This window comes from Lontra canadensis, unplaced genomic scaffold (genome assembly GCF_010015895.1).
Source record: "Lontra canadensis isolate GAN:19392208 unplaced genomic scaffold, GSC_riverotter_1.0 scaffold507, whole genome shotgun sequence".
In the NCBI taxonomy this organism is placed as follows: Eukaryota; Metazoa; Chordata; class Mammalia; order Carnivora; family Mustelidae; genus Lontra; species Lontra canadensis.
Window position 1 is genome coordinate 40,219 of NW_022631498.1, and position 23,714 is coordinate 63,932.

Genomic DNA, 23,714 nt, shown 5'->3' on the forward strand with positions numbered 1-23,714 from the left:
AAAAATAATAAAATAAAAAACTGGCCTAGGTTCAATGTCAACCTTATAGGGGATACAGAAGCATGGTAAGCAACACCATGGGAAAACAAACAAATCCAGAATGGAGGGTACCTTACAAGATAACAGGGCTTCAATTCTTCAGAAAGTCAGAGTTTTGGGGGAGAGGGTAGCAAGACTATTCTAGACTGAAACACTCAAGAGACATAAGAAATCTAATGCAATACATGTACCATATTTAGACAACAGCTTGAGACAAGCAGCTATTAAGACATTTGTAAGGAAGAGTGCCTGCATGGCTACGTTGGTAAGCAACTGCCTTTGGCTCAGGTCAAGATCTCAGGGTCCTGGATCGAGTCCCCACATCGGGCTCCCTGCTCAGCAGGGAGTCTCCTTCTCCCTCTGACTCTTCTCATTCTCTCTCTCAAATAAATAAAATCTTAAAAAAAAAAGACATATCTAAGGAAATTGGTCTTCAATACTTATTAAATATTAAATGTTATTACATAATTACTGCTCAATTTCATAGGTGTGATAATGAAATTGTGACTATGTAGAAAAAAATGACAATTTCTAGGAGATGCATGCTGAAATATTTAGGGGTAAAATGTAAAGATTTCTGCAACTTTCCAATAGTTCAGCAAAAAAAATATACACATATACAGATCAAGGAATTATGAAAAAATACTCATAACTATTAAGTATAGGTAGAGGACATGTCGACGGGTGTTCTCAGATTTATTCTTTTACCTTCTTTGTATACCTGAAATTTCTCATCTAATAAAATGGGGAAGATGTTACAGAAGCTTATGAGAAAATGTTCCAAATATACTACTGAAGATGCTAAAGAGATTTCAAAACAATATAAAGTATGACTTCAGGGAGGAATAAAGATATCTAAATGCATAAACCAAAATATTAACAATAGTGTTATTTCTAAAGTGTGGATTATGGGTAGTTTAAACATCCTTTTTGCTTAACTGTATTTTCTGGTATTATAAAAATCATACAGGTAGTTAGAAAAAGTTACTTTTGTAATTAAAAAAGCAGAATCTTCATTTTATAATCTTTACATCTTTATACGAAGAGGACAATACAATCAAAAGGCAAGTTTGAGGGGCGCCTGGGTGGCTCAGTGGGTTAAAGCCTCTGCCTTCAGCTCAGGTCCTGATCCCAGGGTTCTGGGATAAGGCCCCTCATTGGGGTCTCTGCTTGGCAGGGAGCATGCTTCCCCCTCTCTTTCTCTGCCTGCCTCTCTGCCTACTTGTGATCTCTGTCTGTCAAACAAATAAATAAAATCTTAAAAAAAAAAAAAAAGGCAGGTTTGATCATAACTTAACCACTCTTCCTTACTCATTTATAAAATAAGACAATCATTACCTTCAGAAGGCTTTCCTGAAGATTAAATTAAACAGATTATGATCCACTCAATAAAATGAGAACCCAGGCTAATTAAAATAAAGGAGTTCTTCCATACAACAGGAAAATAATAAATGCAGAGGAATAATGGGTTTAGAAAAATCACCATTTAGAAACCATCATAATAATGGATTCACTCAAGAATCATCCTGAATGATCAGCATCCTGAATGCTAAACCAAGTGGTTGAAAGTTTACAAAGAAAATGATTATTTACATACTCTCATGGTAATTACCAACAGATTATTTACTGTTGGGGGGGTGGGGGGGAGTTAGTTATAGGAACTTCAAAGTGGAAAAACCTTGCAGACACGACTTTAATCAAGTGATCAAAATCAGCATCCCCTATAACAGGACAAACTGACATCATATACTTCCTGATATGATGCATGGGGAAGGACAGAACATGACTTTAGTATTTCCTACCAAAACTACAGAGTCTCAATCTTGTCATGAGGAAACACCAAACTCAAAGTGAGGCATAGTCTACAAAATAATTGGCTTTAGTCTTCAAAGACGTCAAGGTCAGAAAAACAAAGAAAGAAATTCTTCCAGACTAAAGGAGGCTAAAGAGACATGACAACCAATGCAGTAATCTGGAATGAAACTGTACTTGAAGGAGGGGCGGGGGGGGGGGGCACAACTGAGACGATAAAATATAAGTTCTAAATTAGACATCAAATTTGCATATTTTCATCATTATACTGTAGTTATGTCCTTGTTGCATGTAATAGACATGAGATGTCTGCAACTTACTTTCATATGGTTCAAAAAACACAATGCATTAAGTATGTCATATACAGAGAGGAGAGGAAAGTGGATGGGAGAGTGGGAAGAAGAAAGAAAGGGAAGAACGGAGGCAAAGAGGGAAAGGAATGCTGATGAGATGGAAAGAGAGTGAGGGGTAGAAGGAGAATGGAGAAGGGAGCGGGAGTAGAGGGAAGGGGAAGAAGGCAGGAGGAGAAAGAAGTGCAGACAGGGAGAGAAGCAGGAAGGGAGAGGTGGGAGAAAGAGGAAAGAGGGAGAAAGATGTCCTGAAATGTGACTAGTGTGGCTGAGGACTGATTTTATTTTATTTTATTTTATTTTAATTAATGTTGAATATTCACTAGTGACTACCTTATCAGACAGCACAGTTCTAGACTCTACAGAAAGCAACATCAACACCTAAATTCTACACATTACAATGACAACTAGGACAAGGTAGAACTGCACATGTCTATGACTAGCCCACTCTTGACAATTTTAATATAAAACTGTCTGTTTCTTCGCCCATAAATGCACGCTTGAGGCATAGATAGGTAGGCCCTCAGATATTTTTGAAAACGTTAGTGCAGGCATCATCTAACATTTCACAGATTTATCTAAGCATCAAAACATCCTAAAATCACTGGAGATGGGATGCCAAAAGAAATTTGGATTTGCTTAATCTGATAACAGAATGCCAGTTTCCGGGAAATTTTTTTAATTGCAAGCGGGCAAATTTGCTCTCTAAACTTAACATTATGTCAGGCCTACACTTTGGATTATAAAGGTTATTTGTCCACGAAACTGATCAGCCCAAGTCAGTAAACCTTAGAGATGGAGTGCTCTAGATTGCTAAAGGGCTGACAACAGCTAAAGCAAATGTCATCGAATGTCACAGATAAGACATTTCAGAAAGAGTGATTTGCCCCATGGACCCTGCATTTCTGTATCCTAGCATTCCACCACCAATACATCAACACAAATAAAGCAGAAAATCTTCCAAGAGTTGTAGAGGAAGGTGCCAGACATTAAGTGAAGCTGGTTCCAAGGAGATATGTGGTCACATTTGTGTTAATTATTAAACAAGTGCAATATAGTAACAATTCACTTTTCCAAAGAAATAAACTCTGGGCTGAGCACAGAACCTGAGGCGGAGCTCAATCTCATGACCCTAAGATCATGACCTGAGCCAAAACCCAAAGTCAGACACAACCAACTGAGCCACCAGGAGCCCCTTTGCCTATGCAAACTTGGACCCATTTTTCCTTCATGAGCAAAAGTGGGGCCCAAGATGAGAGTCCCAAGCAAAGAAACAAGAGTTTCAGACCATCGGGAAGCTGTTGAAGGGCAGGAAAGCTGTTTTAGAGATACCACAAAGGGGGAGGAAGCTGTGCAAGGTAAGCCTGTGAAGACTGGGCAGACCAAGTCAGAAAAAGAAAAAAAAAAAGAAAGAAAGAAAAAGGTTTCTCTGAAACTTGTAAGAAAAACTAGCCTTTTGGCTTAAAGAACAAGAGTACCCTGAAGATTTGTACACTTGCTAATAATAAAAACATTCTCCAAAAAAAAGCCTACTTGGTCTTTTGTTTTTCTTATTTTGATACTCTGTGGTACAAAATAATTCCACTTTCTTCTTAACTTGAAAAAAAGGCAAAGTGTAAGAACAATAATGAGTTGCAAATGACACCCGACTTCTCAGGGACCCCATTAGGAGAGACCAGGACAGGTAAATGGAGAAAACATGTGCCCAGCTGCCCATTAGCTCCAGGCAGGCACTCTATCACGCAGACATAGGGTTGGTAGATCACGCAATTTTTTCAAGAGACCCAGAGACGTAGACTTTCATGTAAAGCCTCATAACTTCAGTGTTAGCAACTCATCCCAAAATATCTTACCACTACGTAGGGCAAACAAAAACGTCTAAGTACTGTTTACACTGTTGGCCAAGACTTTGCAACCAACGAACAAGTTCTCCCCTAAGTCCCTTCAGTTCTATGTTCTAGAACTCTACATCCTGTTAAGTAATATCTCTGAGGAGGTCTCTAATCTCCCCATAAAAATTCACCAGACTCCACCTGCTGCTAAAAGCATTAAGGCAAAGGACTCAATCACTCACTCACATTGAAAAACTTGAAATATACTGACACTTGAAAATTGAGAAGCCATTCAGTGTGTTTTCAAGTCTTACAATAACCATGATGGAAGCAGACTGCCTTGTGCAGCACCTTTAATCAAAGGCCCTGCCAAGAGTGATGCTAAACATCATGAAATTATACTACCGAACCAATTTATGCTTTTGCTGACCCCAACCCGAAAATGATTTCAGGAAGCAGAAGTTCTAAGAGCATTTAAAGTCTAATGAGAATATGTTATCCGGAAAGAACATGACTTCTTGGTACCAGCTTTGTCACTAACTTACGCTCTGACCTTGGGCAAGTCACATCACCTTTCTGGATCCTCAGTTTTCTCAACTATAAAATAGAAGGGACTGAATTCTAGGCTCCAAGTCCTTCCAGGACTGAAATCCTAATATTCCTTTCATTTAGGTTATCTCTCAATAGCTTTGGAATTAATTTATTGGATGCAATTTCTCCCAGGGTTAGCCTGTGGTCTTCCTAGCTATATTTTAAGGATAGTAACTACGCTTATGCTTCTTTATATCCCTTAAGTTGCTGGCAAGCTGCTTTATGCAGAGCAGATACAGTATTAGTTGAACTGAATTTATGCAAACTGATTTTAAAATATTTACAAGCTTACCAAGACAAAGCTCCTGCCTTAATCTTAGTCATATCTTCTGTTTCCCTACAATTAATGATATTGTTTAGAGTAGCTAAACAAATAACTTTTAAACTCTTGGCAGTTTCTAGTTTTCCAATTAACTTACAGAGCACTCCTTCACAAGATCTATTACAAAACGTACTAGAGCTAGCCAACCTTAATGAATTACAGCAACCTTAGGTTTTTTCAGGAGGGATCATGCTTAGTGGAACTAAATAAAAAGTTAAACTATAGTTATTCAGTCTTCATTACCTTATTTATAAATACCAATCCTGGCTATTACGCAAAAGTTTGCTATAAATTCAGAAAGGGGCAGAGATGTAGGCGTTTGACTAGCAATCTTCATGAGAGAGAACTGGAGAAGCAACAAGCAGAAAATATACCCATAGTTCTATCAGAACCAAGGAGACTGATTGTTAGCAAACTGCCTCATTCGGGCAAAGAGCTTACATACCGTCTCTAAAGACATTAAATGTTCATTTACAACAGAATAGCCACATCACTCTTAAAACCTGTCTGCTTCAAAGCTTTAGAATATCCTTACCTTGCTACTGGGTGCCGTTTTTTTTTTTTTGTTTTTTTTTTTTTTTAACAGCAAGGTTAAGTTAATGCAATGTTAAGATGGTTCATTTAAATGCAAATCAGGAAATTTTAAAATTAAAAGTACCCACAGTAACGGTTAACTGTCACACTGAACAAGATACAGGATTGTAGATTACTCCAGGCTGTAACAAGGGCTGCCAAGCTTCATCTGCATTAAGCAGAGTTGACACAGCTGTTGGAATCTCAACTCTCAAATCTCCCACTAGCTGTCAAAAAAAACCCAAAAAAACAAGGTAATCCTTATCATTAAGACTCACTCTGACACACGACTATTTTACTAAATTCCCTCCCACCAAGCCTGCCACTTTCTTCAAAAATGTAAACAGGTTGAGGACAGAGGTAGTAAAGGGAGGAAGGATGGGCAAGAAATTAAGATGTATAAAAACACAGATGGTTCAAGTAAACAAAAAGAAAACTTGGTTTTTCCCCCCAAAATGCAATCTCTTTCTAAAGATAGGTACAATATCTCATCATCCAAAAAAAAAGGGGAGGGGAGCACTCAACCTTGGTCAAAACGGAGAGCCAAAATCAGAGTAAAAAGTTTCCATTCTACTGCAAAGTAACTGGATTTTTTTTTGTTTTTTAAGATTTTATTTATTTATTTGACAGACCGAGATCACAAGTAGGCAGAGAGGCAGGCAGAGAGAGAGGAAGGGAAGCAGGCTCCCTGCTGAGCAGAGAGCCCGATGTGGAACTCGATCCCAGGACCCTGAGATCATGACCTGAGCCGAAGGCAGCGGCTTAACCCACTGAGCCACCCAGGCGCCCCAGTAACTGGATTTCTATGTGATCAATTCATCATACCCAAATACATTTAATATCAGGCACTTATATGGCACAGAGTAGTTGTCACCCTCCTTTTAGGTGTACAAATTTATGAGGAAAAGGATGGTGATTGATTATGATGATGATCATTATCATTTTATAAAAATTTCAATTTTTTTTTTTTGACAGAGAGCAAGCACAAGAGGGGGGAGCAGCACGCAGAGGGAGAGGGAGAAGGAGGCTCCCCACCGAGCAGGGAGCCCAATGCGAGGCTCAATCCCAATGACCTTAGCTGAAGGCAGACTAACAACTGAGCCACCCAAGCACCCCTATAATTATTTTTAATTATAATAAAAACAGTTAATCACTTTTGTTACTTTTCTTATTTTGAGAGCACCAAAGACAATGAGAAAACACAGAAGAGCTGAATGAAAACTGTCACACAGCAAGCCACAGGACATAATGATTAGCAAAAGCACTAAACAAAGAATAGATAAAACAATATTCAGTCAACCATTTAGCCAGTCCATCAGCAAGTATTTGAGCGCCTTCTCCATAGGCATTATTCCAGACAGCATGGAACAAAACTAGAAAAATCTGCCTTCATGAAACAACACTATAGTAATGGCATAAATTAGAAAATGAGACCAGGGCGCCTGGGTGGCTCAGTCTGCCTTCGGCTCCAGTCAGGATCTCTAGGTCCTGGAATCCAGCCCCACCAAGCTCTCTGCTCAGGGGAGAAAATGCTTCTCCCTCTGCCCCTCCCCCTGCTCCTATGCTCTCTCTCTCTCTTTCTCAAATAAATAAAATCCTTAAATTAATTAAAGAAAGAAAGAAAACTAGACTATACCAGGACTAGGAAGAAAATAAAGCAGGATAATGATAATCGAATTAGGTAGGGTCTTTCAAGGGCCTTTTTATCTTGTTAACATTTGAACTTCAATCTGAAAGTCCAGGAAGAGTGAGGGAGTATCTGAAAGAACAATGCAGGCTGACACAACACAGACAACGCAGCATCTCCCAAGACTTAAAGAGAAGGCCAATGTGGCTGAAGCACAGACCAAGAAGAGGTTAAGAGATCAGGGAAGGAAAAAACAAAAACAAAAGCTCCAGAGCTGCTTAAGTGACTGTTTACAGTATGAACCAGGTATCTATATTCCTTTACTTAGCTTCCATCCCATATGGCTGAGGCCATTAACAATGGGAAGAGTGTTCCAGAGAAAGCTGCACTAAGCCATCATAACAGACAACTGATTATGGATGCAGAGGAAGTCCGTTTTCATAAGAAACTGGAAGACTCTGGTCAAAAAAGCAAATATGATGAAACCAGCATGTGGACTGAAGGCACCAGAGAAAACAAAGGGAAAAGAGGTTTTTCATTTTAGAACAATAGGACTAAAAGGCAGAGAAACTCTTCACACAGCTGAGGAGAAGCCCACCGGAGAATTGTATTTTTCTTGGAGAGCGAGGAAAAAAGATGCCTGAACTCGGATTCAGATTAGGAAATTACCCAGACTGACTGACAAAATAAGAACGATCTGCCTCTAAAATTTGTACTGTAGTATATACTTTTGATTACCTATTCCATAATTCAATGACGGACCAATTACCATATCCTGAGATCCTGCTAGGTGAAAGGAATACAAAGGCTAATTATAAATCCCTGTAAGATCATCACGGCAATTAAGTACTGTGGGGGCCAGGGGCAAGTCTTCCCAAGTTTATGCTTTGTCATAAACATTATTCTGAGTTAAAAGCAATCAAAACCCAGCAGATTCAGGAAAAGTTCTTTACCTCCCCCTCCATTGCCTATTCATGTTAGGGAGAGAGCTGTTAACAGATTCCTCTTTACCAAAGAAACTTATCTACTTAATAAGACAACCTTTGGGCACCTGGGTGGCTCAGTCGGTTAAATGACTGCCTTGGGCTCAAGTCATGATCCCGGGGTCCTGGGATCGAGTCCCACATCGGGCTCCCCCTGCTCTGTGCGGAGCCTGCTTCTCCCTCTCCTTCTGCCTGCTACTCCCCATCTTGTGCTCTGTCAAATAAATGAATAAAATCTTTAAAAAAAATAAATAAGACAACCTTTGTTTCCCAAATATTTCCTTTTACCTTCCTGCTAATGGTCTTTCTCCCCTTTGTATCCTCAGATCCCCCCTCCCCAGTACTCAACTCTTATTGGCATTATGTTGCCTATCTTTAGAATCTCCATGTCTGTATAGATTCCCCTTAAGTACAATATTAAATTGATTTTTCTCCCATTAATTTGTCTCATGTCAATTTGATTCTTAGTCCAGCTAGAAGAACCTTGAAGGGTAAAGGAAATTCTTCTACCCCAAAAGGACAAAAGGAAACAGGTGACTTACAAAGGAGAAATGTGGCAGATGCTAACTAATCAAATGTTTAAACTTGGCATCACCACCAGGAGAACAATGTGACAACTGCTGCAATGCGCTCAGAAAGGAACATCATTACGTACATAGTATGGCCAAAAATGGAAACAATCTGACCAATCCAAACTATAGAGCATCTACAAAATCGGCCTAAACTCTTCCCAAGTGTCAGTGACATGGAGGGAGGAGGAGGAGACAGAAATAAAAACTCTGAAGAGATATGACAACTAAACACAGTATGTGATCTTTTACTGGTTCCTGCATTTATTTTTTTTAAGACTTTACTTATTTGAGGTGGGGGGGGGGAGAGAGAGAGAACTTACGCACAAGCAGGGGGAGGGGCAGAGGGAGAGAAAGAGGGCGACTCCCCACTGGGCAGGGAGCCCAACGTGGGGCTCAAACCCAGGACCCTGGGATCATGACCTGAGCCAAAGGCAGACGCTTAACTGACTGAGCCACCCAAACACCCCTGATTCCTGGATTTAAAAAAAAAAAAAAAAACAAAAAACTATTAAAAAAATCACTAGGACAATTGATGCAATTTAATATAAATATGCACCACACCATAAGATCAGTATTTCTGGGAATCCTGTTAAAAGGCAAATTCTGACTCAGTTAGGTCTCATGTAGGAAAGATGGGAGTTCGAAGCCAACAGCCAAGAAATGAATTCTTGGGGAGCCTGGGTGGCTCAGTCGGTTAACCCTCTGCCTTTGGCTCAGCAAGGAGCCTGCTTCCTCCTCTCTCTTCTCTCTCTGCCTGCCTCTGACCACTTGTGATCTCTGTCAGATAAAGTCTTAAAAAAAAAAAAAAAAAAAAAAAAAAAAGAAAGAAAAGAATTCTTGAGACCTCTTCAATGCAAAAAGGTGGTTTTATTAAAGCATGGAGCCAGGACCCATGGACAAAAAAGAGCTGCACTGGGATTGTGAGGATTGGCTGATTATATACTTTCAAATTGGGGCGGGGTTAGGGATACCATAAGTCTCTAAGGAACTTAGATAGCAAGGTTTACAGGACTTTGAGGGGGCTAGCTATTGTTAGGAAAAGGTCATTTATTACTGTCTAATGAAACCTTAGTCATGAGACCCTTCAGAAATGTATCAGTGGGTCATATGCTTGGGGGATGAATGCCAACATATATCTTGGGAAAGTCGAGATAAAGGAAGTTTCCAAAGGAATTTTTATATGTTAAAGTAGACTGACAGGAACCTGGGCTTCAGGGTAAGACTGCCTTTTGCCCTTAGCAAAGTGTTAACACTGAAGCTACTGGGCTCCTAAAGGAATGTCACTCTGCCTGTTTCAAGGACTTATTAATGTACTGTAAGTAGTAAGGAAATTTAATTTTTCTTTTGCTTTTATTTCCCACATCAGGTCTAGGGTAGGATGCCAGAGTTGGCATTTCTCCCAAGTTCCTGGGGAGAAGTGACACAGTGACACTCTTTATGTTACTTTATTAATGTAAAATGTCTTGTGTGATATTGAAGTTAGGTAGAGGCAATGTCCTTATTCTTAGGACTTACATGCTAAAGTACCCTGGTATCTGCAGTTTACTTTTAAATGCCTCAAGAAAAGTTTATGGAGTAACAAAGCAAATACAAAAAATGTTAACAACTGGTGAATCCAAGTGAACTGACTAGTCAAGTGCTTATTACTCCAGTACTTTCAACTTTTCCGTACATCTGAAGATCTTCAAAGAAAAAAAAAAGCTGGTGTGTGTGTGGGGGGGGGAGACTTAGTCAAGACAAGAAAATAGTTACAATACAGCAGAGAACAGTTACGAAACATTAGCTCCCAAGACCAGCACCCAGGAGGGAGTCCCCAAAAGGGGAGAGTGTCCTCACTGAGTATCTGTTGTGCAAGAGAGGGTAAGGCAGCTGTTTCAGGTTATAGGAGGAGGCAACAGCACCAAAGATCTTCGAAGCCTTCCAAAAACAAGCATGAGTGAAAAACACAGAAGATAAATATTTAAATGGCAAGAAGTAAAAAACAAAATAAAATAAATAGCAAAAAGTAACATTGAAAAATGGGCAAAGAAATTAGGAGGTATTACAAGGTTGGTCTTTTATCTTTCCTAACTTAAAAATACTTTGGGCCCATTCTTACTGTTCATAACACTGCCTGAGAACTCCTAAAATCCCACCCACCCATTCACCCACCTAAAAAAAAAAAAAAAAAAAAAAAAGGGAAGCAAACCCCACCTCCTCATAGCTACCACAGTAAAGGCCACCAGCATTTCCCCAATCCAAAGGCCTTCTCCCCACAAAGCAACTGAAGAGCTAAGTCCCTCAAACTCCACAGGCCGCAAGGCAAGTATTTTCCTCCCAATCTACTCCCTCTTTGGCATTCCCCATTTCTGCTGACCTAAGTTCCACCCAACCAGCTGCCCCAGAAGGAGATTCTCGGCCTTTCTTTGATCCTCTTTCCTCTCCCTCCTCTACTTCAGTAAATACCTCACTCTACTAACCCTTCCCATCTCAGGGCTCTGGCCTGGGTCTGGTTTAAAATATCTAGCAGTCTTGGGGCGCCTGGGTGGCTCAGTGGGTTAAAGTCTCTGCCTTCGGTTCGGGTCATGATTCCAGAATCCTGGGATTGAGCCCCACATGAGGCTCTCTGCTCAGCAAGGAGCCTACTTCCCCTCCTCTCTCTCTGCCTGCCTCTCTGCCTACTTGTGATCTCTGTCAAATAAATAAAAATCTTTTAAATAAATAAATAACATATCTAGAAGTCTTAAAATATATATATATATATGTATCTTCTCATTTCCAATCATTATCCAGACTGCCTCACTTACCATAGAGTCTACTCCCTCCTGGAAAAAAAAAAAAAAAAGAGGGACTGCTTCCCCACAAACAGGATGAAGCCCAAACTCCTGTAAACAAACTTGACTGGCACTAGCCTGAGACTCATCACCTCCATCCACTCTGAAACTTCTCCAATGCACATGCACGTGTCCAGACCTTTATATAAACCCTCTCTAGCCCAGAACACCTTTCCTAACTTTTCCATCTTCCTTCAAGACTCACACATATGTCCTCTAATCCCACAGAAAGAGCTGTTCCCTCTTTTCTGAGTCCCTCCAGCACTTCACACGCATCTCCATTACAGCACTAGGTCAGTGCATCTGTCTCCCAGGAAACTGGGAGCTTCCCTTTGAGCACAGGGACCATGGCTTTCTTGAGTATGGTAATTTTTCACCTAACAACATTCTATAAATGTTCAAAAACTGGCTTGACAGTTTCAGGTTTCATCTAGCAACACAGACACTTGTGGAAGAAATAAGAAATGTTTTTCTCAGGGTGCTTGGGCGGCTCAGTCGGTTAAGCATCCGACTCTTGATTTTAACTTTTTTCTTTTTTTTAAGATTTTATTTGAGAGAGAGAGAGAGATCACCAGTAGTCAGAGAGGCAGTCAGAGAGGCAATCAGAGAGAGAGGGAAGCAGGCTCCCCGCTAAGCAGAGAGCCTGATGCATGGGGTTCGATCCCAGAACCCTGAGATCATGACCTGAGCCGAAGGCAGAAGCTTAACCCACTGAGCCACCCAGGCACTCCACTGATTTTAAGTCTTAATTTGGTCTTGGGGTCCTGGGATCAAGCCCCATGTAGGGCTCCACACTCATGGGGCGGGGGTATCTGCTTGAGATTCTCTGTCCGCCCCTCCTCCCCTACCCCTGCTCACTGGCACAAATTCTCTATAAAATTAATAAATTTTTTAAAAAATGTGTTATAAATTAGCAAAACTACAGATTCCTAATTCTTACCTACCAGTGATTACTTAGACTAATAATCCCATTAGCTTGTAAACTCTTAAGGTTAGCAATGGTGACTTGTAAATTCTTAACATCTCCCAATGCCTGCTTTGAAAGCAGACTCTGAGTAAATGTGTACTGCAATTAACTGAACCCTTCCCACTGTTACTGGGATACAGCTAACTAAAGGTTACCTTTGACCCTGCCTCAAAAAAGACAAACTAGAAAAATTACATCTTTCACGGTCTTAATGACCCGAAAGAAGTTTAAATTTCTCTCAGCTATTACCATCTTCCATTCCCTTGGTTTTTTCCCCCTCCTCCCAAGGGATCAAGCTCACATTTCACTTAGCCACTTCTCTGCAAAATGACAGGTTTCTAAAGATATACTTCAAAGTCAGACTACAGCTTTTCAGAGAACATGATGACCCCAGGTCCAAGGAAGCAAGAAAATGATAACAGATGATTCTAAGAAACCTTTGCCAATTCAGAGATCCCCAGAAGAGCAAACCCCATGAACACTGACAAGTAACTTACCCTTTCAGTTTCTGCCTTATTCACTACACTATCATTTTTCACAAACCATGATTAAGAGTCTAGATTAACATTGAAATATTTAACATAATGAAATATTCAACACACCATGGGAGAACAGTAATAATACATCTTTGCTTGGAAAGAAAAGCATGCTTCAGAACTGCACAGGGTAAATGGACTATTAGCAAAGGCTCTTGTCCTTCATGTCACTTGAAATGGGCCACACTGAATGCATTTCCTGAGTTATAATAGCACTTTCAGTTTCAAGAAGAATCTGCAGTCCTACCTGGTTAATAAACCAGTACAGGATTATGTAACCTGATAATTAACAGGCTTCTAACTCCCATTTTCAATTCTTAATTGCAAATATTAAGCAAAAAACTATAGCAATAACACATTTTCAAAATGCAATTGATGGTCCACTTATTTATGACAATATTTACTAATCAAATCTCAGAATAAGAAAACAAGGGAAATCTACAGCTCACTACAATAAAATGGCAATAGCCAAAACTAAGCAATCCAGGAAAGAACTAGCCTTTAAATTAGCAATTAAGGAGTATGACCAGTTACTTAACACCAAGATTATATTGGACTACATTATTCATTAAAAACTTTTAAAGCGGGACGCCTGGGTGGCTCAGTTGGTTGGACGACTGCATTCGGCTCAGGTCATGATTCTGGAGTCCCGGGATCGAGTCCTGCATCGGGCTGCCAGCTCCATGGGGAGTCTGCTTCTCTCTCTGACCTTCTCCTTGCTCATGCTTTCTCTCACTGTCTCTCTCTCAAATAAATAAATAAAATCTTTAAAAAAAAAAAAAAAACTTTTAAAGCAAATGAGAGTTTGTTTCTTCTATAAAGCCCTTGAAATCTTAAAAAAAAAAAAAAAAAGTTACAGCATAAAATCATAACAACTTCCACAATGTAATTCCTGCTCTACCTATACTACAACTGTAACAGGGGACAGATGACAAGGAATTTTAAAAACCAAATCACATTACTCATATAATACTTGTTCCAAATGATCAATCTTTATTACAAACACTTAAAATAACACTCAAGGGGTGCCTGGGTGGCTCAGTCATTAAGTGTCTGCCTTCAGCTCAGGTCATGATCCCAGGGTCCTAGGATCCAGCCCCACATTGGGCTCCCTGCTTGGCAGGAAGCCTGCTTCTCCCTCTCCCACTCCCCCTGCTTGTGTTCCCTCTCTAGCTGTCACTCTCTCTGTCAAATAAATAAAATAAAATCTTTAAATAAATAAACACTCCAAGTTGCCTTTCAAATCATATTTACATTATGTGCATTACTATAACCTTGAGCCACTGAAAAAGCAAAAATTAAATCACAATCAAAAAGTGGGGTTGATAGATGACAGTCCACCAACAAGTAAACAGAAATGCATGTTAATTTCAAGCTCCATTAGAAATGGGGTTGGGGGCATGCTTGCACATGGAGGAAAAAGTTTGACATTATGAAAAAAATAAAAAAATAAAGATGAAAATAATGAACATTTTAGAGGCTCCAAGAGAGAAAGGGCAATGTTGAAGTTTTATTCTTTAGCATGGTTATTTCTGCACACTTTGAACTTTCAATAATGCATAAATTTAGTATAGTGTTCTTGCAAGTGAACAAACATCATGAGGCAGGGCAAGTCAAGACAAACTGTTCACTTTCAAGCCAGGCCCACATTGTGGTGGGCTAAGCTAATGAACACACTGCAGGAACAACACCCTCAAGGTCTGGAAGCTAGCACACTGGCATCTGATGGAATTTTAGGAATTGCTGCTCAGAGAGGCTCTCCCAGATGCCTAATGTGTTTAACTTATGTTTTTTTGTTGATTTTTTCGTTGTTCTTTTTTTTTATTCATTTGACAGAGAGTGGGCACATGAGTGAGAGAAAGAGAGAGAGAGAGAGATTGTGCACTCACATGCACAGGCAGGGGGAAGGGACAGAGGAAGAGGGAGAAGCAGGCTCCCCCCAGAGCAGGGGTTGGATCCCAGGACCCTGGGACCACACCCAGTGCCAAGACGAAGGAGACACCTAACTGACTGAGCCACCCAGTCGCAACTTCAACTTTTTTTCTTAAAAGAAAAACAGAAAAAAAGGAAAGAAAACAGAAGGAACTAGTAAGACTTAAATCCTCCAACATATACATTATAACCAAAGTTATCTCTGAATACTCTTTAAAGGTGTGTCTTTACAATCACTCAGGAGGAAAAAATGATTTGAGCTGAGAAAAGCAGAAACGATAATTGGCTTTGGATAAGTTTATTTTTTACCTATTTTATCACTTTTCACACGCAATAAAATTGACTCTGGTGTACTATTCCATACATAAGGTTTAACAAACTCAGCAGAGTAATCATCTCCACAATCAAGATGTATAGAAGTTAAGTGAATTTATTTTATTTTCACAACAGCATGTACATACAACGGAACCACAGAATATAAATGTACAAAATATTACTAGCTTCAATAGCTAATTAACATCAGCTTAATACAAAGCTACAATTATCAAAATAGTGTGGTACTGGCATAAAGACATACAGACCAACAGAACAGATAGATCATCCAGAAACAAATGCTCACATTTACAGTGAAATGATTTTCAGTAAGGGTGTCATGACCATTCAATGAGGAACTGACAGTCTTCCCAAGAAATGCTGAGGAGGAAACTGCATGTCCACGTGTAAAAGGATGAAGTTGGATCCTTACCTATTATCACACAGAAAAATGAACTCAAAATGGGCTAAAGACCTAAATATAAGAACTAAAACTATAAACCTCTTAGAAGAAAACACAGGGAAAACATTTTATGACACAGGATTTGGAAATTATTTCCTGCATAGGGCACCTGAAGGCACAAGTAAATTGAACTTCATCAAATTGAACTTCATCAAAGTAACTTTTGTATATCAAAGGATATTATCCACAGGGTCACAGGGTGAAAAGGTAACCCAGGGTATGGAAGAAAATATCTGCAAATTATGTATGTGATAAGGGATTAACACTCAGAAAACAGAGCACTCCTAAAACTCAAACGCCAGAAAACAAACAACCCAATGATGTCCAAAGGATTTAAGCTGACATTTCTCCAGACATACAGGGATGTGCAATAAACATATGAAAAGATATTCAACATCACCAATCATCAAGGAAATGCAAATCAAAACTACAATGAAATACCACTTCATACTCAATGGCTACCATAAGAAAAAAACAAAATAACAAGTGTTGTCAAAGATGTGGAGAAATTAGAGCCCTTGGGGTGCCTGCGGCTCTGTGGGTTAAAGCCTCTGCCTTCGGCTCAGGTTGTGATCCCAGGGTCCTGGGATCAAGCCCCGCATCGGGCTCTCTGCTCAGCAGGGAGCCTGCCTCCCCCCTCTCTCTCTCTGCCTGCCTCTCTGCCTACTTGTGATCTCTGTCAAATAAATAAACAAAAATCTTAAAAAAAAAAAGAAAGAAATTAGAGCCCTTGTGTACTGCCAGTAGGAACGTAATATGGTAAGTATGACAATTTCTCAAATAAAAAATTAAAAATTAATGTACCATATAAGCCACGTTGATGAAGTGTAACAACTTTTTTTTTAACATTTATTTATTTATATGAGAGAGACAGACAAACAGCCCCCCCAACAACTGGTGGGCGGTTGCAGAGGGGGAGCCTGACATGGGGCTTGATGAGCAGGAAACCTGCTTTTCCCTCTCCCATTCCCCCGCTTGTATTCCCTCTCTCCATGTCTGTCTCTCTCTGTCAAATAAATAAAATCTTTAAAAAAAAAAGGGGGGGGGCTACATAATGGAACAGTAAGGGATCATTAATACGCTATATTAGTATTGTGCAATTAATCATGTCATCAGTTCTAACACATACATATTTCACATTTTTAAGTCTCTAAAATCTGGATGTGTCTTACAATTGAGGTCATTGCCTAGTTCATTTGGCAGTTCTTTTTTCTAACCGATACAAGAAATAAAGGTTAATCTTAGATTACTAATAGGGAAAATGTTCAAATTATAATAAATAGTAAATTACAAAAGAGCACATAAAATAAAAACTAATTTTTATAAAAGTTACTGACAATATACATGTCTAGAAAAAAGATTATAGAGGATCTACCCCAAAATGTCAGCAATATTTATCTCTAGGTACTATGAGTTTTATTACCAAAAAAAACTCTAATGAAGTGGAGGTAAAGTCATGCCTCCATCCCCTGGCACAATCCTATATATAGCTTATGTATGCCTACTTTAATAATCCAGTATTTATTGAAGAGTTATCTGCTATGGGTTTAGAAATAAGTGAGGTATCACAGGAGTCAAAGATTCAGAAGAAAGTAATCGCCCTGAAGGAGCTCAGCATCTCGAAAAAGAATTTATGGTCTAGAAGAGTCTAAAGGAAGGTAAACCAGCAATTTAATGCTATTTAAATACTGAACTAGTTCACTAGTTTTACTTGTAAGACAACCCACTTAATATGGATAACACATTTCCTGTTCAGGACTGAAAGAATAAATTAGCATTTTATCACATTAGATGTTAAATATCCTTTATAAATTCTCTTATTCATTACACAGATGATGAAGTTCAAACTCCCAACTGGGAGTCTTAAGATTAAAAACTAAAAACACACTATCATCCTAATTCATGAGACAGACATAATCAATGACAAATCAGCAACAGCAAGAAATACTCTAAACATAACTCTTCATTGTTCATTAAAACCTTTTAAAAATTAAGAAAAAAAAAATGTTTTCCCTACTTTTTCCTTGTTCACCACGCCTTCACTGTGCTGGAGGGTAAAGGGCCTAGAATACTAACTTAGTTCCTGACCTCAGGGTATCCAGTTTAGCTGAAGGGGTTAAAAAAAAAAAAAACCCCACACAGGAGAAAAGCTCCATGGCACTGGATTTAGCAATAACTTCTTATATATGACACCAAAATCACAGACAACAAAAGAAATAAACAGATAAACAGACCTTGATCAAAATTTAACTTTTGTGCACCAACAGGGTGAAAAGGGAACCCAAAACCTGAGAGAAAATATTTGCAAATCATACACTAAAAAGGGATTAATATTCAAACTATATGTCCACTACTGGATATTTACCCAAAGAATATGAAAACACTAATTCAAAAAGATATATCCATCTTTATGTTCACTGCAGTATTATTTACAATAGTCAAATTATGGAAGCAGCCCTGGTGTCAATCAATTGATAAATGTATAAAGAAGATGTGGGGTGTGTGTGTGTGTGTGTGTGTGTGTGTGTATACACACATATATACAATGGAATATTACTCAGGGTTCCCCGGGTGGCTCAGTTGGTTAGGCGTCGGCCTTTGGCTCGGGTCATGGTCCCAGGGTCCTGGGATCCAGCCCCCCATCCTCCCACTCCCTCTGCCTGCTGCTCCCCCTGCTTGTGTTCTGCCTCTCTGTCAAATGAATAAATAAAATCTAAAAAAAAAAAAAAAGTGGAGTGTTACTCAGCCATCACAAAGAATGAAATTGTAATCATTTTCAACATGGATAGATCTAGAAAATATAATGCTAAGCAAAATAAGTCAGAGAAAGACAAATAATAAAATATGATTTCACTCATATGTGCAATTTAAGAAACAAAACAAAGGAAAAAAAAAAGAGAGACAGCCGAAAAACAGACTTTTAAGTATAGAAAACAAGCTGATAAGTTACCAGAGGGGAGGTGGGTGGGGGGATGAATGAAATCAATAAATGGGATCATGGGTACACTTATTATAATGAGCATTAAGTAATATATAAAACTACACTGTACAGCTGAAACTGCAACACTTTACGTTAACTATACTGGAATTTTTTTTAAAATCCAGAAGAGATGCCCCGGTGGCTCAGATAGTTAAACATCTGCTGTGGGCTCAAGGCATGACCTCTGGGTCCCTGGGATGGAACCTCCCAGCTCAGCAGGATTCTGCTTTTCCCTCCCCCTATACCTCTCCCCCTGCTCATGCTCTCTCTCACTCTGTATCTCTCTGTTCCCAATGAATAAATAAAATCCTACAATAATAAAAGGGGAAAAAAAATTAAAAATCCAAAACATACAAAGAACATCTAAAACTGAACAACAAAAAAGCGAACAACTCAATTAAAATTGCCACAGGACTTGAACAGAGACTTATTCAAAGAAAATATACAAATGGCCAATAATCACAAGAAAAGATGCTCAACATCACTAATCAGAGAAGGGCAAAGCAAAACCACAAAGTATCACCTTACTTCCACTAGGATGTCTAGTTTAAAAAAAAAAAAGAAAGAAAAAGAAAGTAACAACTGTTGGTGAGGATATGGAGAAACTGGAACCCTCATACACTGCTAGTAAACTTACAAAATGGTATAACTACTGTAGAAGACAGTACAGCAGTTCCTAAAAACTATAAGCATAGAATTACCTTACCGCTTCTGGGTACACACCCAAAAGAATTTAAAGCAGGGACAGAAATACATACTTGTACACCCATTTCATATCAGCATTATTATCAGCCAAAAAGTAGAACCAACCAAAGTGTCCACCAACAGATGAACAGATACTAGTGTATCTGACTAAGAAAGGAAGGAAATTCTGACACATGCTACAACTCAGATGAACCCTGGGGTATTATACTAAGGAAAATAAACCATTCACAAAAGAACAAAATACCATATTATTCAACCTACATGAGGTGCCTACAGTAGTCAACTTCAAAGAGAAAGTATAATGGCGGTTGTCAGGGGGCTGAAGGGAGGCAAAATGGGGAGTTAATGTTTAATGTATACGGAGTTTCAGGTTTTGAAAATGAAAAAAGTTTTGGATATGGATGGTGGTGATGAGCAAACAAAAATATGAATGTACTCAATGTCACTGAAGTCTATATGAAAATGTTAAAATGGTAAATTTTGTTACATGTATTTTACCACCAAAACACACAAACAGGATCAGGAGTGAGAATGTCATAGTCAGAGGCAAATTTTAGAATTTCCAGTAAATTAAAGATCACTTTCAGCAATGATGACAAATGTCTCAACAGAAAAAAAAACAAAAAAACAAAAACAACCACGTTAACCAGCCTTCATCAACGGATAGCATTCATGTCAAGAGAAGGATGAGGCACTCCAGTACGAATGCCTGGCAGGTGCAGAGGACATGTAGCAACAATTTACAGTAGAAAATGAAGTTGAGGTATGCCTGGGTGGCTGAGTCAGTTGAGCGACTCTTGGTTTCAGCTCAGGTCATGATCTCAGGGTTGTGAGACCTGCCCAGCATCAGGCTCTGCACTAAGTGGGGAGTCTGCTTGAGGATTCTCTCCCTCACCCTCTGCTCCTCCCATGCCCCCCCTTCACGTGTTTTCTCTCTAAGTACATCTTGGGGTGGGGTGGGTACAAAAGAAAGAAAATGAAGTTGAACAAATGAATTCAGAGCCAGAACTTTGGACTTAAATGCAAACCTAAGCGTCTGATCAGTTAAGCAAGGAGAGAGCAGTAAGTTTCTCAAATGAACAAGAGTACTACTCAGGTGTAAAAGACTGAAAGGTGGAGGGGAAGATAGGAAAACATTCCACTAACTGTGGCAAACACTAACAGAGCAAACGAGCAACCATAATGTTCCCAAATCTCAGATTAAAAACTGAAGGGAGCAGAGGGACAGGTGTTGACCTGGGATTCCTGGAGTACTGACTGATATTTACTGTTTCTTGGTCTAGAGAGTGGATGTGGATGGTCTTCACTCAAATACAGCATTAAGCAGGTATTCTCATGATTTGAGCACACTTCTACAGGTATATTATACTTTAATTTTTTCAAAGTTCTGTGAAAAATAAAAGCCCAGGCCCCATTTCCAAGAACCCCCAGCTGGGAAAAAGACAGACATAAAAATATTTACCAAACAGTACGAAAGATGCAACCACAGAGTATGTACAAGCTACCCAAGAAGCTCTGAGTTCTAAGAGAAAACCCAGAGGCAGTGACATCTAAGGTAGGTTTTAAAGAGTAAATGAGTTTGGGGCGCCTGGGTGGCACAGTGGGTTAAAGCCTCTGCCTTTCGCTCCGTTCATGATCCCAGGGTCCTGGGATAGAGCCCCGCACCAGGCTCTCTGCCCGGCGGGGAGCCTGCTTCCTCCTCTCTCTCTCTGCCTGCCTCTCTGCCTACTTGTAATCTCTCTGCCTGTCAAATAAATAAATAAAATCTTAAAAAAAAAAAAAAAAAAAGAGTAAATGAGTTTGTCAGAGGAATGAGGAAAAAAAAAAAAAAGAGAACAGCTCCAGGAAAAGGAAAAAATATGAAAAAGGCACCAAAGAAAACAAAAACAACAATTTATCCAGAGAACTACAAGTAGTTTCAATTGTTCAAAGATGGGAAGATAATCTAAACTGCAGTGGAAATAGAGAAAACAGAAAAAAGGAATTAATGTAACATGAACATGGATGGAGAGGCTTTCATCTCTGATTAGATATGAGTAGAAAAGAAAGAAGAATGGAATGGAGATGGTTTTCAATTTGAGGCTCTCCATACTCTGACTATTGCCTCATCCTTCACAGTTCCACCCACAAGTTAGACTGAAGACAGGAAAGACTCTTTTTCATCCTTCATTCAACAGTATCTAATTTGCCCTCCAGGCCAGGTACCAAGTCAAAGGCTAAGGTTATCAGGGGGCTCACAGGCCCACTCTGTAGCAGAAAAGGCAAACATGGATATCAGTAATATAAGGTACAGTATAATGAAGTACACCTCCTGGTGAGAAGAGGTTTGCTATCAAAAAGGAAAGCCCTAACTTGAGTCCTGAGATGTGACTAAGAGCTCATCATGAAAGGGACAGAATACATGGGGGGGGGGGTCATTACTGAGAAAACAAGTCAGAGATAAGCCTGGGCCTCTTACAACCAAACCATATTTAAGTCCTGTCTCACTTCCCCAAAATACAGTTCCTTCATCCACACCACCTCACTAAAATATCAGATCATAAAACTCCCTACAATGGCTTCTTATAGATATTAGAATAAGATCCAAACATATGACCCGGTGTTCCCTGGCAATCTCATGTGAGGCCTTCTCCCCACAGGTCTTAGGTCTCAAAACACATTAAGTTCATTCCTGTCTCAGGACCTTTACACAAGCAGAGGACCCTGTTTCCTTGGTCCAGATCTTCACCACCACTACATACCACCACCCGCAGCAACCAGATCTGGCTGTCATGTCTCAGCCCATTACTTTCTCAAAAAATCCCAGGACCCTACCAGTTACTGCTGATCTCCATATATGGTTTAGGTTTCCAGAAAATAAAGGCGTCTCATTTTGGGCATGCTGAGTTTGAGAAGCACCTGGGACACTCAGCTCTCTGGTGTAAGGTGACCATGTAGGTGAGGTGAGACATCCACTATGAAAATAGAAACTTGGACTTGAGCACCTAAGTTTGAAGATATGGAAACTGCACAGAGAAGAGATTCTCAACTTAGAGGGAGAGGGCACCCCTGATTTCTAACTCACTGTAAGAATGAGACGCTGATGGCAATGAAGGTGATGCCACCTCAACAGTGTCAAAGGCTGAGATATGTTAGAAAGAATCTTGGGTCTGAGTGAACTGAAAGGGGGGGGGGACCTGAGAAGAGCCAAAAATGTAAGGAAAATCAGAAGAGTCATGTCATAGTTCCACCAACTCCTATCCCCCTTTATGCTTCCTCCACTGAAAAAACCCTACTCAAGTTTCATTCAGTTCAAAGGCCACCGCCTTCCAGAGCCTTCCTGGACTTCTCCAAACAGAACTTATTAGGCTCCTCCATGCTTCCACGAGTTTTGGGTTTGTCTGTTTTTCTATCCTTAGTAGTAAAGAAGATATGACCCATGCACAAGTACTATTATGGCACTTTTAACAGTCTGCCTTACACTGCATGGGGAGGTATATATGCCTTCCCTACATTACACGAAGAGCTCTTGGGAACACAGCCCATATCTTACATCATGGGCGGGCCCTTAAAAAAAAAAGCGGATAAAAGTTATTTAACTTAATAAGAGTCAAGAAGGGTACATAATTAAGCAGAGGTTTGGATAATTTCTTTCGTCTTGTAAAACAAAATAACACATCCTAATTAATTTAACTTACATTTTCCTAAAGTAACATAAACCTGTACAGTCACTTCAAAAGTCACTGCTAAATAAAATATCCTCTCATGGAAATGGTTATCCTGTTGCAACAATAGAATGATGTAAGCGTTTCCTTCAACATAAATACGAAATGTCCTTAATTTAGTTGGAAACTTCACATAACTCACTCGTCTAAATTGAAAATTCTGTTCAAAACAAACACCAAAAATAAATAAATACAAATGTTCCAAAGACGCAGGAGGACATAAGAGGGTGTCTGCCAATCCTGGCTCGAGCCAACTGCCGCTTGCATTGTTGGGAAGCCATTCCTGGCGAGCCAGGGTCAGGCATTCTGTCCACATTTTTTCCAACAAGTGCTTCACACACGCACACTCCTTTAAAAGTCAACAAGAAGGAGTTCAACGCCCCCCGGGCAAAAGGACGAACCAGAGTGAGGCGCGTCCTACCCACCAGCACAAGAAGTCTGAGTAATTTCACAACAAAGGTTAACTCGGTACACGCCAAAAGTCCACTCGGGTGTGGCGCACCTTCCCAGCCAGACCCGGTCGGAGAAAGGCGGCACCCCACTCGCACCTTCGCGGGGGGCCCGGCGAGCCGGAGCGCGGCCTCAGCGAACCTCAAGTCCA

General features: G+C 39.7%; 1 protein-coding gene across 1 annotated transcript in view; it reads right to left on the bottom strand.

Moving 5' to 3' along the window:
* Positions 1–23,693, bottom strand: part of LOC116863077 (catenin alpha-1-like) — a 56,012-nt gene extending 32,319 nt beyond the window's left edge. The window contains exon 1 of the mRNA XM_032850573.1: positions 23,539–23,693. The gene's annotated coding sequence lies outside the window, so the exon portion shown is untranslated. The remainder of the gene's footprint in view (positions 1–23,538) is intronic.
* Positions 23,694–23,714: the final 21 nt, after the last annotated feature.